We start from the raw sequence: 17861 nt of genomic DNA, 5'->3' as shown, positions 1-17861 counted from the left end.
CTGTAGCTACGAATTGTAGTGTTCTCAACCATCCGATTGGCTCTATCATGGATGTACCTATATACTAAAACATGTCTACATACATCTATATTTTGACAAATGGAAGGCATGTTGTGGAACGGAGGGAGTGCTTGTCATCAAAATGGATAAAAAAGGGACGTATCTAGAACTAAAATACGTCTACATACATCTCCTTTTATCCATTTTGATGACAAGTAGTACTTCTTACCCAAAGGAACTTTATATCCAACAGACACAAAATATCCGTTCGACTGTTGGAAATTACTGATCTGTGTCGAAGTAATTGCTACATCGCCACCAAAACCCACCATTTCTTAAGCTAAAGTAGACCAAGGTAATCCCTATATTAGCATATTACTAAGATAAACAGAAGGCATTGTAGAAACATTTAGGATGTGAGCTTGTCAATCTGAATGTGGAGGGACACAAGCTTAGCCCCGGCCAGCAGCTTGGGCAGAACTGTCAAGAAGGTCAGCTCCTGCACGTCGACGTTGCCGGGATCCTTGCTGCTTGTCACCTCCATTTCCACCTTGACGGCGTCGGTCGTGCCTTTGGGCTCCCCCGGCGGGCCGTTCACCCACAGCTTGGCCACGTAGTGTGGCAGTGGGGACACCACCGCTCTGATAAAGACGACCGACATGGCGATAGGCGCACTGATGTCAAGCACGCCGCCTTCCAAGAAAATGCACGGCGGTCCTCCTCCGCGAACAACAAGAGCCGTGGCTCCGACAGTGGCACTTGCAGCTGGAGCACCTTGCCGTACTGGATTCTGTGCATGGGCATGGGATGAGCGGTGCTGATGTGGTGGTAGAGCTCCGGTGGCGGGCCTTCGTAGCCGCAGACGGGCACGGGGCATTTGCAGGGCGCGAGCGGACACACGCTCTGGTGATCGGTGAGCTTGTGGTAAGTGACGTAGATGTTGGGGATCGTAGCAAAAATTTAAAATTTTCTACGCATCACCAAGATCAATCTATGGATTCATCTAGCAACGAGAGAGAGAGGAGTGCATCTACATACCCTTGTAGATCGCGAGCGGAATCGTTCAAGAGAACGGGGTTGATGGAGTCGTACTCGTCGTGATCCAAATCACCGATGATCCTAGCGCCGAACGGACGGCACCTCCACGTTCAACACATGTACGAAGCGGAGACGTCTCCCGCAGCTTGATCCACCAAGGAGGAGGGAGAGGTTGAGGAAGACAGCTCCAACAGCAGCACGACGGCGTGGTGGTGATGGAGTGGCAGTACTCCGACAGGGCTTCGCCAAGCTCTTAACGGAGGAGGAGAGGTGTTGGGGAGGGGAGGGGCTGCGCCTTGGATGTGGTGTGCAGCCCTCCCCTCGCCCCTCTATTTATAGGGGAAGGGGGAAGGGGGCCGGCCCCCTCTAGATGAGATCTAGAGGGGGGGCGGCGGCCAAGGGGAGGGGGCTTGCCCCCCAAGCAAGGGGGCGCCCCCTCTAGGGTCCCCCCCAACCCTAGGCGCATGGGCCCAAGGGGGGATGCGCCCAGCCCTACAAGGGCTGGTTCCCTTTCCTCTACGGCCCATAAGGCCCTCCGAGAGAGGTGGCCCCTCCCGATGGCCCCCCGGAACCCCTCCGGTGGCCCCGGTACAATACCGATATGCCCCCGAACCTTTCTGGTGACCGTATGACAACTTCCCATATATAAATCTTCACCTCCGGACTATTCCGGAACTCCTCGTGACATCCAGGATCTCATCTGGGACTCCGAACAACATTCGGTAATCACATACAAGTCTTCCTAACAACCCTAGCGTCATCGAACCTTAAGTGTGTAGACCCTACGGGTTCGAGACTCACGAAGACATGACCGAGACAGCTCTCCGGCCAATAACCAATAGCGGGATCTGGATACCCATGTTGGCTCCCACATGTTCCATGATGATCTCATTGAATGAACCACTATGTTGAGGATTCAAGTAATCTCGTATACAATTCCCTTTGTCAATCGGTACGTTACTTGCCCGAGATTCGATCGTCGGTATCCCAATACCTCGTTCAATCTCGTTACCGGCAAGTCACTTTACTCGTACCGTAATGCATGATCCCGTGATCAACCACTTGGTCACATTGAGCTCATTATGATGATGCATTACCGAGTGGGCCCAGAGATACCTCTCCGTCATACGGAGTGACAAATCCCAGTCTCGATTCGTGCCAACCCAACAGACACTTTTGGAGATACCTGTAGTGCACCTTTATAGCCACTCAGTTACGTTGTGACGTTTGGCACACCCAAAGCACTCATACGGTATCCGGGAGTTGTACAATCTCATGGTCTAAGGAAATGATACTTGACATTAGAAAAGCTCTAGCAGACGAACTACACGATCTTGTGCTATGCTTAGGATTGGGTCTTGTCCATCACATCATTCTCCTAATGATGTGATCCCGTTATCAATGACATCCAATGTCCATAGTCAGGAAACCATGACCATCTGTTGATCAACGAGCTAGTCAACTAGAGGCTCACTAGGGACATGTTGTGGTCTATGTATTCACACATGTATTATGATTTCCGGATAACACAATTATAGCATGAATAATAGACAATTATCATGAACAAGGAAATATAATAATAACCATTTTATTATTGCCTGTAGGGCATATTTCCAACAGTCTCCCACTTGCACTAGAGTCAATAATCTAGTTACATTGTGATGAATCGAACACCCATAGAGTTCTGGTGTTGATCATGTTTCGCCCGTGGAAGAGGTTTAGTCAACGGATCTGCGACATTCAGATCTGTATGCACTTTACAAATATCTATATCTCCATCTTGAACATTTTCACGAATGGAGTTGAAGTGACGCTTGATGTGTCTGGTCTTCTTGTGAAACCTGGGATCCTTGGCAAGGGCAATATCTCCAGTGTTATCACAGAAGAGAGTCATCGGGCCCGACGCATTGGGAACAACTCCTAGGTCGGTAATGAACTCCTTCATCCAAATTGCTTCATGCGCTACCTCCGAGGCTGCCATGTACTCCGCTTCACATGTAGATCCCACCACAATGCTTTGCTTGCAACTGCACCAGCTTACTGCCCCACCATTCAAAATATACACGTATCTGGTTTGTGACTTGGAGTCATCTAGATCTGTGTCGAAGCTAGCATCGACGTAACCCTTTACGACGAGCCCTTCGTCACCTCCATGAATGAGAAACATATCCTTAGTCCTTTTCAGGTACTTCAGGATATTCTTGACCACTGTCCAGTGTTCCATGCCGGGATTACTTTGGTACCTTCCTACCAAACTTACGGCAAGGTTTACATCAGGTCTGGTACACAGCATGGCATACATGATAGACCCTATGGTTGAGGCATAGGGGATGACACTCATCATCTTTTCTCTATCTTCTGCCGTGGTCAGGCATTGAGCCGAGCTCAATTTCACACCTTGCAATACAGGCAAGAACCCCTTCTTGGACTGATCCATATTGAACTTCTTCAATATCTTATCAAGCTATGTGCTTTGCGAAAGACCTACGAGGCGTCTCGATCTATCTCTGTTGATCTTGATGCCTAATATGTAAGGTGCTTCTCCAAGGTCGTTCATTGAAAAACACTTATTCAAGTAGGCCTTTATGCTCTCCAAGAGCTCTATATCATTTCCCATCAACAGTATGTCATCCACATATAATATGAGAAATGCTACAGAGCTCCCACTCACTTTCTTGTAAATGCAGGCTTCTCCCACTACTAGGGAAAAGGCTAGCAGCAGCGCGGGTTTTAGGCCTATCAGTAGCGCGAGGATATGCACTACTGATAAGGCGCTACAGCTATTCCTTAGCAGTAGCGCGTGTTACACGCGCTACTGCTAGGACAAGTAGCTGCAGCGTTTGTTCAATCCCACGCTACTGCTAATGTAACTAGTAGCAGCGCGTTTTCTGTCCATCGCTACTAGTATTCTTTTTTTATTTTTTTATTTTTAGTGTATTTATCGTACAAATATTGGTACAATACCAGTTATGAGGTTTACATCATTATGTCCATATCAGTGTGTCAAATGAAGGTGGATTAGTTTCAAGTGGAGGCAATATGTGGTGCATGTCAAAAGTATACTACAAATCCAAACTTGATCTAGTTTGGACTAGTAGTACTTTCGATGTGCACCACATGTTGCCTCCACTTGAATCTAATCCGCCAACACAAGCTATTTAATCATCATCATAGTCATTACCACCAACATTAGCTATTTAATCATCATAGTCATAGTGTAGCACACATCATCATCTTCAAACTCTCATTCTAGCTAGCTAATCACCACCAACACTAGCTAATAATAATCATCATGGTCATTACCACCAACACTACCTATTTTATCATCATAGTAATAGTGTAGCACATCATCATCCTCAAACTCATTTCTAGCTAGCTAATCACTCCTGCTGCTCTCTCTTAGGTAAAATAACATAGAACATGTGTGGCTCTCCTCCTTGATCAAGTTGGAGCATGCAGATGAACCTGTCTCCTAATTGTGGGTAGCACATCTGTTTGCTTCCCCCTAGTACTTCTCTGTGCTCACCCATCACATATTTGGTCCAGTCTTGCACTATTAAGCATTCATCGCTGATCTTGAATGCACTAAAGTAACATGTAGGATATCTTGGCCGTAAGCTAATAATACTCATGGCACCTTTAGTCTCGATCCCATAAGGCACAACATTCATCGAGAGTCCCTGTTGAAGAACATCGTATGGTAACATACTTAGCAATGAAGTTTAGCTTCACAAATAATGTATGGAAAAGATGCACTGAGGACAAATAGTAAAAATCTTACCATCCTTCCTAAATAGATGTGACCGTAGTTCATTACGAACACTATTGGTCACACGTTTTCAGTACTAACATTTCTAAATGCAGGAAGAAAATTTGTCTTGACAGTATCAAGATCCTCAAGCCATGAAACATAATGACTTAGCTCCTCGCAGTTTAGTTCAGCCCCGGGACAGTAGCAGGTCATGTCTACCAAGCGTTGGACATGTTTTCTTGCATCGAAATAAGCTGACAATACAAATTAGTTGTCAACTATTTTTGAATAAACAATATCAAAGACATAAATATGGTTGAGAAACTTACATAATGGTATAACTGGAGGCGTCTGCACATCGACCCAGATGTCGGTATTACCTTCAATATCATCTTCCGGACGAATATCAAAGGTGATAACCATATCATGCTCAAATGCATAAGTCTTGCATAGTGCTCGCCATGTTTTGCATCCAAAATAGGTGTAGTCGTCTGAATTGTATAATTTTACGTTGAAAATATAACCATGCTCGGTCTTCAAGTAAAATTTCTTTTCCTCCATAGTACGACTGAAACCTATCTTATCCAATACAAAAACTCTTGCATGGCAGGGGATACGCTAGTAGAAAAGTAAAAAAAAGACTTGTCATGCTTAATGTCATGCTTAAATTATAAGTTGAAGCAAATCAAGCAAATGTCATGCTTAATTACGAAAAAAGACTTGTCGTTGTGACTTACTGTATCCACTTTGAAGTTCTCATCCAGCTTGATGCTGAAGCGCCTATCATCATCTAGGAAGATTCCGTCGCACAGGCCGCGCTCGTCTTCGCAGTATTTGCAAATACCGAAATCCTTTTTGTCGTCAGACATTTCCTATGTTCATAGTTAAAATATTAATTGAAAATCGATCAAAGACAACTACCAGGATACTCAACACACAAATCCGGGGCACTCAATATTTCCTACATATTCTGGAACAAGTCATGCCAAAATTCACGGAAAAATCCGGCATGACCTTTCCTAAAATAGGACATATCGAGCGCCTGAAATTTGCCGGAACGGAAATGAATCAACACTCCAGCAAAACATAGGCCACTCGGAGGTGTAACCTGCAAACATGACCGGCCACTTGGATATTGAGCAACACAAGATATACATTTCAAAATATCTTATAGGACTCAAATTAGCATGCATTCAATAAGCAAAAGTAAATCATCTCATGCGTCCGTACATCGTCGAATATTATCACTAATACATCACGAATAGTGTCATACATATAACATCACTAATACAACTAAAACGCTAGCACACGACGGGTATCGGCACGGGCGGTGGACACCCACAGAGAAGGAACCATCACGGGATCATAGCTCTAGTGAGATCCCTGGAGAACCTGCCAGGTATTGGAGAACCTGTGCTCCAACGCAAACAAGTAGCGACGGACGTGCGCACCCTCCTCACTGACACGGTGACGCACCACTTCCGCAGAGTCCTCGAGCCTCTGGACCGTCACTGGCCCATGCAACCGCCACCAAAGAAGGTTCGGGTCAATGACAGGCTGGCTCCTCACCAACCTGCGCCCCCTGGTAGGTAGGGCCTCCCAGTACCACCCGGCGGAGCCCAGTCCCGGACATGGCCCATCTGGTCAAGCAGGTGTCTTCCTCCGCCGACTCGACAACGAGGATGCGGGATAGGCATCGTCCACGTCGATGCGGAAAAATTGCTTTAACTAAAAAAATAGCAACAAGTTCTTACTAACTAGTTCTATTAATTCAACTAGTTCTTACTAAAAATAAACTTACAATAAATCAAAATATTCTAGTACCTAATTAGTACTGTCGGATTTCGGGTTCCGGCAGACCCTTGAGGTTTGAACACTGCGGTGCGCGCGGAGATTTCGCCTTCTACCTACCTACACCCCTCCGCCTCGCTAAGATCTAAGCTATGGAAAGAACAGCACAAGAGACACAGGGTTTATACTGGTTCGGGCCACCGTTGTGGTGTAATACCCTACTCTAGTGTGTGGTGTGGTGGATTGCCTCTTGGGCTGATGATGATGAGCAATACAAGGAAGAACAGCCTGGCGAGGGTCTGTTCTTGGCTGAGGGGATGAACTGCTAGGAGGAGTTCAGTCACCCTTCTCTCTCTCTCTCTCTTCTCGATTCTCTCTCCGATTTCGATCCTAGCTAGTTTCTCTCTTGGCTTCTAGATTCTCCCTTCTTGATTACCCCCCTACCCTGGGGGTGGCTAGTCCTATTTATAGGCAAAGGCCCTGGGCCTCTTCCCAAATATTGAGCGGGACGGGCGCCAACAATTGGCCATTTTGAAGGGGAACATCTGGTACACTTATCCTGACTAAAGTTGGTCCTCGCCTGCCAAAGGCTCTGGTGGTGACGCTGGCTTGGGCTCTACAATGACTTCCTCTCTGCCGTTGGACTGGTCTTGGTCTCGTTGCACCGAAACGGGTGCCTTTGCTTGATGCTCTCGCCTGTGCTTGCTCCCTTTGCACCAAAGAGGAAAGGAGGACACTGCACGGCTGGCACCCGCCTGGCGCCTTTGGTCGTCATGGCTTGCGTCACGGGCACCTCATGAGGTACCCTGCCTTGATCTCTCTGCCTCCTCGCGAGCCAGCCTGATGAGGCCGTGCCTGAGGAAGCTCCGTGTCGTCCGCCCCGCGAGGCTTGGCCCCTCGCGAGGGTCTTGGGTCTGTGTTGATGAAGATGGGCCGCGCTGGGCCCCCTTTTGAGCCACGCCGCAGGCAGGTAAGTCTGGGGACCCCCGTTCCCAGAACGCCGACAGTAGCCCCCGGGCCCAAGGCGCGCCCGGACTTGGCCGTGCAGGGAGGCGAAAGGGCAAGAGCGAAGCGCCACGGGCCCTAACAGCCTGCGGCCTTGGGCGCCGCGTGGCGGTTGACTGGACGTGGGCGCCTCAGCAACCGCGCAAGTTGATAAGGGAGCGGCATCTGCCTAGGCTTTGCTTTTTTTTTCTTTCTCTGGTTGCTGCTCAGATCCCCTTTCTTGCGCCTCTCCTTCCTTCCTCCAAAATTTCCAGATCTACTCCGACCGCGTGACCTAGGAAGCCATGGCGCCTCGTCAGTCCCCGGCCGGAGCTTGGTACTCATCTGCCCTGGACTCGCCGAAAGTGTTGGAGGCGAGCCTCGCCCGATTGCGCCGGATGGCGGCTGCGCAGGGCATCGACGGGGCGAAGGTGTTCAAGGCCGGCTCCGCCACCCCTGAGGGCCAAGGGAGCACCTTCTATCCGTTCTTTGTAAGCGCCATTGCTGCTGGCCTGGTGCCTCCCTTCTCCGAGTTCTTCTTCTCTGTCCTCCGCCATTATAAGCTACAGGCTCTGCATCTCCACCCCAACTCCGTCCTTCTCCTGGCAATCTTCGCCTATTACTGCGAGGCTTGCGTAGGGGTGCAACCCTCAGTGGCCTTGCTGTGCCACTACTTCTACCTCCGGACCTCTCGCGGTCCTGCTTCCGCGTGCGCGAGCTTCATCGCGTACGGTGGCGCCATTGCCATTTCGAACCCCGGGAAAAGGATTGAGGGCTTCAGGAGCAAGTGGGTCTTGGCAGATGCTGGGCGCATCCACCCTCGGCTGATCTTTCCCACAGAGCAACCCACGAGCTCCAGCGATTGGGGTCGAGCGGAGCTCGCGGACCCCCGCGCGAAGCTAGTGTTGGAGAAGATGGACGCGGATCTGAGGCCGGCCAACATGGTGGCGGCGAAGCTGACCGGCGCGTCGCTGCTGAGGGAATTCCTGGAGCACCAGCTGGCTCCGCTTCGGCAGTACTCACTTCCGATGTGGAGGCCCCATCCGAGCCCCGCGGCCTTGGCCGACGAAGATCTGGTTGCGGTCCTCCAATCTCTGGTCGGGGGCGATGTGGCAAGGTTGGAGGGCGCTCCTACGCCCTTGTTCCTCCGCAACGACTGGGAGCAGGTAGTGGAGTCCATGCCCATCTTCAATAGGGATGGGCCCGTGCCCATGGAAACTCCCGGGGAATTGGTGGACGTGTCCTCCGACGACTCCAGCGAAGAGGAGGAAGGAGGGGAGCGGGAAAAAGGGCCTGACTCCGAGGCGACTGACGGAGAGTCGAGGGCTCCCCTCCCCCGGCGCAGGTCCCGCGCTCTCCGCCTCTCTCCGAGCAATGACGACGAGGATGATGACGAGCAGGGTGGAGGGAGCTTGCCCCCGATCCCGAAGAAGGACAGAACCGGGCTGATCTCCCGCGGGTCTGCCCCGGCCCCGACGCGGACCGTAGACGCGCCTTCCGCTCCCGAGCTTCCCAAGGTTGACCCTTCCAGCCGGCTTTCAGGCTTCAAATTTGGCCGGAGGCTGCCTGAGCTCACTGGCGACGACCCGTAAGCGCTTGATTCTTGTCTTTATTTCTTGTTCTGCTGCTGAGGCTTGACGTGCACATCTCTTGGACAGGCTGGCGCCTGCAGCAAAGAAGCCGAAGGGAGCTCCTGAGGTTCCATCCGTGGCAGCGCCTCTGCCCGCGAAGGAAGGTGACCGTGATGCACGGGCTTCTCCTGCCCAGTCGTCCTCGCGAGGCCTGGTTGAGCCGGCTGGGGCGAGCTCAGCCCCCATGGCCCAAGTGACTCCCGAGGTGCCTTTGCCTGCTGCCGCCACTACAGCCATTGGGGCGCAGCAGGCTCCGCCTTAGGATGTTGTGGTCGCGTTGCCGCCTTCTCCTCCTACTCCACTGACTGCTGTCTCTCCGACTCCTCCTGCCGTTCTGGATCGTGCTGCTGCTGAGCTGGACCGGCTACGGCAGGATCTTCTTGGCGCCAACCCTCGCTTGGTGGCCGGGCGCTTGGAGCTGGCTTCAGGATGGATTCGCTCCGACGCTTTGATTCGGGCGGCGCTGGTCCAGGCCTCGACGGCTTGTGATGAGGAGAGGCAGTCCGTCCTTGAGGCGAAGGCTGCTCGTGACGCAGCCCTGGGGGAGGTGGTCGACGTCCGTGGTCGCTGCAAGGCGTTGGAGGACGAGCTGCAAGGCCTGCGGGACCAGCTCGCGAAAGAGGCCCGCCTTCGCCAAGAGCAGGAAGAAGGCGTGAAGGCTCGCGAGGCGGCCATCAAGGAGAGGGAGGTCAAGCTCAGGAGGCGCCGTGACCGCCTAGGCGTGCTGGAGCGGGAGTTGGGGGCGAGGAAGGTCGAGCTGGACGACAAGGCCCAGGTTCTTGCCGAGGACCGCCTGGCCTTCGCGGAGATGGAGGCGAAGGCTCGCTCCTCGCTGAGGACGCTTTACGACAGCGGCCTGGAGAGCCCGTTGGCTGGCGCCGAGGACGGCCCCGCCAAGCTGCTTCCCTTCCTGGTTCGCGCTCTTGAAGATGTCTCCCTTGGCCTTGGCCCCACGGCCGAGGCCGAGGCGCGTGTCCTGTCTTCTGCAGCGCTGACGCGGGTCCTCACCCACATCTACCTTCGCGATCCCGGCGCCGACCTCGACAGCCTGCTGGAGCTAGTAAGCGGCGAGCGTGCCGCTGCCGCTGCCGAGGCCGCGAAGGGTCGCGCGGAGGCTCTGCTGGGGAAGTTCCGGGCCTTCAGCACAAGAAAGGCGCTGCCGACCCCGCTGCTCCGTGAGGCGGACCCACTCCACGCTGCTCCACCGCCGACAAGTGACTCCGTTGTGGCTCCTGTCCTGCCTTTAATTCCTGCACATGTATCATGCCTCAGGGAGGCGTTTAAACTTGCGTTTGGCATTGAGATAACAGTGTGGACTGTAATATTTGCTTTTGAATTCCTTGAAATTTACGCTTTTCCTTCCTACTTGCTTATGTTCTACGCCGGCAGAGCCCGGCCCCGCGCATACCTCAGCCGCCGTTAGCCCCGACCGGAAACCAGGACGGGACCAAGGAGTGAGGGGCTACGTGACAAGTTAGGCTCCTGAGTCGCGATTCTCAGGAGTCCCCCTTGGCACACGAACAGCAAGTAGGGAGGTGTGATGTGGGTGGATCTACCATTCTACGTCTGCAGAGCCCGGCCGCGCGCATACCTCAGCCGCCATTAGCCTTTCGGAACTAAGGAGTGAGGGGCTACGTGACCAGTTAGGCTCCTGAGTCGCGATGCTCAAGAGTCCCCCTTGACGCTCAAACGGCCTTCGTACCTTGGCTCCGCTCGGGGAGAGACGCGCGACGAACCAGGCCCGGGGGGGCCTGGCTGGGTGGCGTGCGTCTGGGCGTGACCCAGGCGCAGCCCCTGTGCCCAGCCCCCTCGCGCGGCACTCCCGAGGGGAGGCGTTTCCATGAGGCTAGACACTGAGCTCTGGGCTCCCTGAGGTTGATGCGGCCCGGGGGCCGCCCTCAGTTGTTTATCACCAGCGCGGAGCATAGCGCTTCCGTATGTGTACGGGCATAGCCGCTCCTCGGCAGTGTCGTCAGCCAGCGCGGAGCATGGTGCTTCCACTGGTACGTGGGAGGGGGCTCCCCTCCGAGAGGAGCCCCCGGGGCGTGTACAGCCCCGCCCCGACACGTGGCTGGCACAGTAAGGCCTGGCGAGGTGTATCTGGGCACCCGTGAGCCAGCGCGGGACTCACGGGGCCCTACCTCTAGGCGGGTTGCGCCTGGCACTGGGCCTTATCTTGTGATGTTTCCCTGCAAATTTGGTTAGATGCCGGCACTCTACGTCCTCGGGTCCCGGCCCTCGAGCTGGTCTGAGCCGTCGCTGGTATGCCAGGTCGCGATGCCGTGGACAAGGCCAGAGGGTGAGGGCTGGAGAGCCAGTAAGAGCTGAGTCGCGATGCTCAGGTACCCCCCCCTTTAACGTGCAAGTGGTCGGCATGGAGAAGAAGAGGTGCCGTGGACAGGCATCAAATAATCAAGCATGGTGGGTCGAACGCATAGCCGGAAATAAACGCAAAAGGGATACATGCCGCCGGGTCTGGCCCGAGCGACTTGGGGATGATGCAGCCCGTGGGGCGCCCCCAACAAAGTAAGCTAACAACATGAAACAAAAGGGATACATGCCGCAGGGACGGACCCATGCGGCCTGGGAATAATGCAGCCCTGGGGGGCGCTCCCAGCTGGAAATGAAACTTGAAACATGTCACCTGATGATGTTGAAGACGAAGGAGTGTTGGTGTAGCAGACTCGGTGGGCCGCGGAAGCCGATCCTCACGAGCCCCCAGGCCCAGGGGCCTCGGGAGGCTCCGGAGGCGCTGGTGGCTCCTCCCGGACCATCTCCATCTCCGCCAGGGCTGCGGAACGCCTGGCCTCTTGAGGCTCCATGATACCCCTCATGAGGCGCTGGTACGTGGCAGCCGCGTTCGGCAAGCCGTAAGGCATGCGAACGTAGTTGTGGGGGGGGGACCTTCGCAGCGCCCCACTCACGAGGGCCAGAGGCGCTCCAGAGAGGCGACTTGATTGAGCCCTGGTATGTTGATGCAGACGCGCAGCCCACCATCCTCGCCTGGATGGGGAGCCACAGCTGGTAGGCGGCGGCCGCCTTTCATGACTCTTGACTCCTGTAGCTCCTGAATGGCCTTGCTGACGAACTTTTGAGGGTCTGGCTCTGCTTGCCTTACTCCTTCTTGAGGGAAACGTACTTTGAAACATGCCTCCATGTGGTGCCCAAGCGCCTCCCTCGTGACCTTAGCCAGGTCGGTGGCCCTCCAGGGGAGAGCTCCCGAGCCCTGCCTGAGGAGGGCATCGGGCGCGTTTTCCTATGCGATGGAAGGAGGTTCCCCCTGGGCAGGCGCGGGCCCTGAGGGGCCTGCCTCCTGAGGGGCCGGGCCGGACGATGTCTTCTTCTTCTTGGGGGCGGTCTCGAGAAGCCTCCTGCTTCCGCGATCCGGGTCTTCCAGTGATGCGGCCTGAAAGGCTCGTTCCAGGGAACACACCGCGTCCTTCTCTTCACAGGGCACCGTGATGACTCCGCCACTTCCTGGCATCTTGAGGACGTTGTAGCCGTGGTGAGTTACGGCCATGAACTTGGCCAGCGCTGGGTACCCAAGGATGGCATTGTACGGCAGGCGAATGTGAGCGACGTCGAAGTCGATGAGCTCAGTGCGGTAGTTGTAGCGTGCCCCGAAGGTGACAGGGAGGCGGACCTGCCCAATCGGGACCGTGGAGCCGTCGGTGACTCCGGAGAAAGGCTTGGTTGGCTGAAGCTGGTTGTAGGGCACTTGGAGATTGTTGAATGTTTCCATGGACAGGACATTGAGCCTTGGCCCGCCGTCGATGAGGGTCCTGGTGACCACCACGTTGCTGATGATTGGGGAACAAAGCATCGGGAGGACTCCGGCTGTAGCCGCACACTTGAGCTGATCTGCAGAGCTGAACGTGATGGAGCACGCCGACCACCTGAGAGGGCGCGTGGCTTCGAGCTTGGGGAGGACTGCATTCACTTCACGGGCGAACTGCTTGAAGATGCGTTGAGAGGCTGGGGCTTGAGCCCCGCCCAGGATGCAGGCGATCGCACGCGGCTCCTGGAAGCCCCCAGCCCCCTCGTCCTGATGGCGGTCCTCGTTTCTCCTTGGCTACGGCAGCAGCGGAGGGAGGCCTGCATTGCCTTGCGGGCGATCCTCGCGAGGCTGATCCCCCTAGTCTCCCTCGCGAGGCGGGTCTTGCCGGCGATCCTCGCGAGGTCGATCGCGCCACCCTTGGTGTGGGCAGCGGTCTTCCCAGCGCCCTGCGTTCCTTCCTCCTCCTTGACCGTAGCCCCGGTCATCATGGTCGGGGCGACGGCCGATCCTTCCTTCTCGCACGGCTCGGAGCTCTTGACATTCGTTGGTGTTGTGTGTGTGGAGGTCATGGTACACACAGTACCGACTGCCCTTGGAAGATTCGGGCTGATCTCTGCCCCGCTTGGTGTCTGGTTCTGCCGCGAGCACGGCAGCCCCCTTGCGCTTCACATCCTTGGCCTTGGGCTTCTTCTCTTCTGGGTCTGCGGCAGGCAGCTTGAGGAGGGAGAGACGCCCTTCCTCAGCCCTGGCGCACTTGGTTGCCAAGTTGAACAACTCCAAGGAAGTGCATAGGTCATCATGCATCGCCAGCTCCTCCTTCATCTTGACATCACGCACGCCGTCGGAGAAGGCTGAGATGATGGCCTCCTCGGTCACCTTGGGAATCTTGAGGCGTGCGTTGTTGAAGCGCTGGATGTACTTCTGCAGGGTCTCTCTGGGTTGTTGCTTGATGCGGCGCATGTCGCTCACGGCGGGTGGCCGGTCGCGAGTACCATGGAAGTTGGCGATGAAGCGGGTGCGCATCTCGTCCCAGGAGGAGATCGTGCCTGGAGCCAGGTTCAGGAGCCAGGTGCGGGCCCCGTCCTTGAGTGCCATGGGAAACCAGTTCGCCATGACCTTCTCGTCTCCGTTGGCAGCTTCGATGCCCAACTCATAGAGCTGGAGGAACTCCGCAGGGTCGGCCGTGCCGTCGTAACGAGGAGGCAGGTCTGGCTTGAACTTGCCGGGCCACGCGATGCTGCGTAGCTCGGTGGTGAAGGCACGGCAGCCTGCTGTGGCCACGGGAGGCCTTGGGTGGCGGAGAGCTTGGTCTTGCATGTCCCCACGCACTGCAGCTGGGAGCAGCGCGGGGTCTTGATGTGCGGGAGCAGGAGCATGGTCGCGACGTGCTGGAGCAGGGAGCGCCCGGGCAGCTTCTCGTGGGCGGGGGACTTCTTGGCAGCTCTGCTCTTGCCACGCTGGCACCTCACGGAGCGGGTTCCGCCCAGGGGCCACGCGCCTTGGAGCCATGGCGCCTTCTTGAGGAGGAGGCGACTGGGGCGCCACCGGAGCTTCGTCGCCCGCGTGGGGCAGGGTGCGGTGCAGCGGAACGGACGGCGCAGGGGAGCCCCCTACGGCGCGGACGAGCTCGGCGACGTGGTCGAGCCATTCTTTGTAGACGTCGTCGACGGGACGGTAGCGCAGGATCTCATTTGCTGCGATGAGCGCAGCTCGAGCCTCCATGGGTGCGCGGAGTGCGCGGGACGAAGAACCAGCTGGGGTGAGCGAGGGAGTAGCGGTGCGGCCGTCTTGCCGCACGGACGGATGCTGAGACGACGCTTGCTGCTCGTTCCCCGCTGGGCCGGTGGCGGCGTTGATGGCAGGTGACGGGGAAAGGCGAGGACGCCCGCTGATAGGAGCCGTCCGGGTGACGCGGGAAGCGAGAGCGGCCCGGCGCTCGGCGCGGGCCCGACGAGCGTTAGACATGGACGCGATGGTCGGAGGAGAACGGGGTGGTGGAAGACGAATTCCGGCGCACCCCTACCTGGCGCGCCAAATGTAGGATTTCGGGTTCCGGCAGACCCTTGAGGTTCGAACACTGGGGTGCGCGTGGAGATTTCGCCTTCTACCTACCTGCACCCCTCCGCCTCGCTAAGATCTAAGCTATGGAGAGAACAGCACAAGAGACACAGGGTTTATACTAGTTCGGGCCACCGTTGTGGTGTAATACCCTACTCAAGTGTGTGGTGTGGTGGATTGCCTCTTGGGCTGATGATGATGAGCAATACAAGGAAGAACAGCCTTGCGAGGGTCTGTTCTTGGCTGAGGGGATGAACTGCTCGGAGGAGTTCAGTCACCCTTCTCTCTCTCTCTTCTCGATTCTCTCTCCGATTTCGATCCTAGCTAGTTTCTCTCTTGGCTTCTAGATTCTCCCTTCTTGATTGCCCCCCTACCCTGGGGGTGGCTAGTCCTATCTATAGGCAAAGGCCCTGGGCCTCTTCCCAAATATTGAGCAGGAAGGGCGCCAGCAATTGGCCATTTCGAAGGGGAACATCTGGTACACTTATCCTGACTAAAGTTGGTCCTCGCCTGCCAAAGGCTCTGGTGGTGACGCTGGCTTGGGCTCCACAATGACTTCCTCCCTGCCGTTGGACTGGTCTTGGTCTCGTTGCACCGAAACGGGTGCCTTTGCTTGATGCTCTCGCCTGCGCTTGCTCCCTTTGCACCAAAGAGGAAAGGAGGACACTGCACGGCTGGCACCCGCCTGACGCCTTTGGTCGTCATGGCTTGCGTCACGGGCACCTCGTGAGGTACCCCTCCTTGATCTCTCCGCCTCCTCGCGAGCCAGCCTGATGAGGCTGTGCCTGAGGAAGCTCCGTGTCGTCCGCCCCGCGAGGCTTGGCCCCTCGCGAGGGTCTTGGGTCTGTGTTGATGAAGATGGGCCGCGCTGGGCCCCCTTTTGAGCCACGCCGCAGGCAGGCAAGTCTGGGGACCCCCGTTCCCAGAACGCCGACAAGTACCTAGTTCTTACTAACTAATTAGTACCTAGGAACTACTGCCCTAATTACCATCTAATTTGATGAACCTATAGGGGTGGAAAGTGGTAGCGGATATTCCAATTATCCAACTATAAAGTGAAATAAGTGGTCAAATTTTACTCGTTTTATGATTCATCTTAGAAATTTGATTCGTTTCCACCCTTACATGAACCCTAACTCATTTGAGCCGCATCCGCATCCGATTCGTTTCCACCCTTACATGAACCCTAACTAATTTGATGGAGGTAGAAACCCTAGGCAGAGGTAGGGGAGAGGGAGGAGCAGGCGTGCTCACCTCGGGTGCCTGCGACGAGGGAGGGGCAGGCGGCGTCGAGGTCGTGGTCGGGGCTCCGGGGCGGCGTTGAGGTCGGTGCCGGGGGCGGCGTCCGGGGCGGCGTTGAGGTCGGGGGCGGGGGCGGCGTAGAGGGTGTGCGGAGAGCGCGCGACGGCCGACGGGCAACGTCGGCATCGAGAGTGGAGTTGGATTTGGGGGATGAAGTGGCTGTGGGGAAGGACGAACCCCGTGGTTAAGTCAGAAGTACCAGTAGCGCGTTCTAGAAAGGGCGCTACTGCTATGTTAGCTACAGCGCGTTTTGGAATACACGCTACTGCTACACCATTCTCTTTTTCCCCCTTTTTCATTTAGTTTTCTTCACATTTTAATTTTTTCCTTTCACCTTATTCTATTTCTTTCATTTTCAATTACCTTTCTATTTGCTTTCCATTTAATTTTATATCCTCTAGCAGTAGCGAGTTTAGACTAAAACGTGCTGCTACAAAGAAAGTAGCGGTAGCGCGGTTCGTTATAGGTCGCTACTACTATGTGTAGCCTATCGGCTAAGCCGTGGGAATTTTAGTAGTAACGTGTTTAGAACAAGACGCGCTACTGCTAGAACTTTATCTGCAGCGCGGTTTGCGCAGACGCGCTACTGCTACTTAGCACCAGCGTGCTTTTTTGACCCTCGCTACTGCTAAAGTTCTGTGTATAAGGTTTTCCCTAGTAGTGTCCATAAGTCCGCATAAACCCAAACGCTTTGATCATTTCATCAAAGTGAATGTTCCAACTCCGAGATGCTTGCACCAGCCCATAGATGGAGCACTGGAGCTTGCATACCTTGTTAGCATTCTTAGGATCGACAAAACCTTCCGGATGCATCATATACAATTCTTCCTTAAGAAAGCCGTTAAGGAATGTTGTTTTGACGTCCATTTGCCATATCTCGTAATCGTAGAATGCGGCAATTGCTAACATGATTCGGACGGACTTCAGCTTCACTACGGGTGAGAAAGTCTCATCGTAGTCAACCCCTTGAACTTGTCGATAACCTTTAGCGACAAGTCGAGCTTTATAGATGGTAACATTACCATCCGCGTCCGTCTTCATCTTAAAGATCCATTTATTTTCTATCGCTCCTCGATCATCAGGCAAGTCTGTCAAAGTCCATACTTTGTTTTCATACATGGATCCTATCTCGGATTGCATGGCTTCAAGCCATTTGTTGGAATTTGGGCCCGCCATCGCTTCTTCATAGTTCGAAGGTTCACCGTTGTCTAACAACATGATTTCCAGGACAGGGTTGCCATACCATTCTGGTGTGGAACGTGTCCTCATGGACCTGCGAAGTTCAGTAGCAGCTTGATCCGAAGTACCTTGATCATCATCATTAACTTCCCCTCTAGTCGGTGCAGGCACCACAGGAACATTTTCCTGAGCTGCGCTACTTTCTGCTTCAAGAGGCAGTACTTCATCAAGTTCTACTTTCCTCCCACTTACTTATTTCGAGAGAAACTCTTTCTCTAGAAAGGATCCGTTCTTGGCAACAAAGATCTTGCCTTCGGATCTGAGGTAGAAGGTATACCCAATGGTTTCC

The 17861-nt window shown here is 54.6% G+C and overlaps 1 pseudogene; it reads right to left on the bottom strand.

The window, feature by feature from the left end:
• Positions 1 to 409: 409 nt before the first annotated feature.
• LOC147960897 (E3 ubiquitin-protein ligase SINA-like 10) overlaps positions 410 to 17861 on the bottom strand; it is a 35304-nt pseudogene continuing 17852 nt past the window's right edge.

Source organism: Triticum urartu, chromosome 7A, assembly GCF_056163025.1.
Source record: "Triticum urartu cultivar PI428250 chromosome 7A, HENAU_Tu73, whole genome shotgun sequence".
In the NCBI taxonomy this organism is placed as follows: domain Eukaryota; kingdom Viridiplantae; phylum Streptophyta; class Magnoliopsida; order Poales; family Poaceae; genus Triticum; species Triticum urartu.
This window is presented reverse-complemented; position numbering and strand designations above follow the sequence as displayed.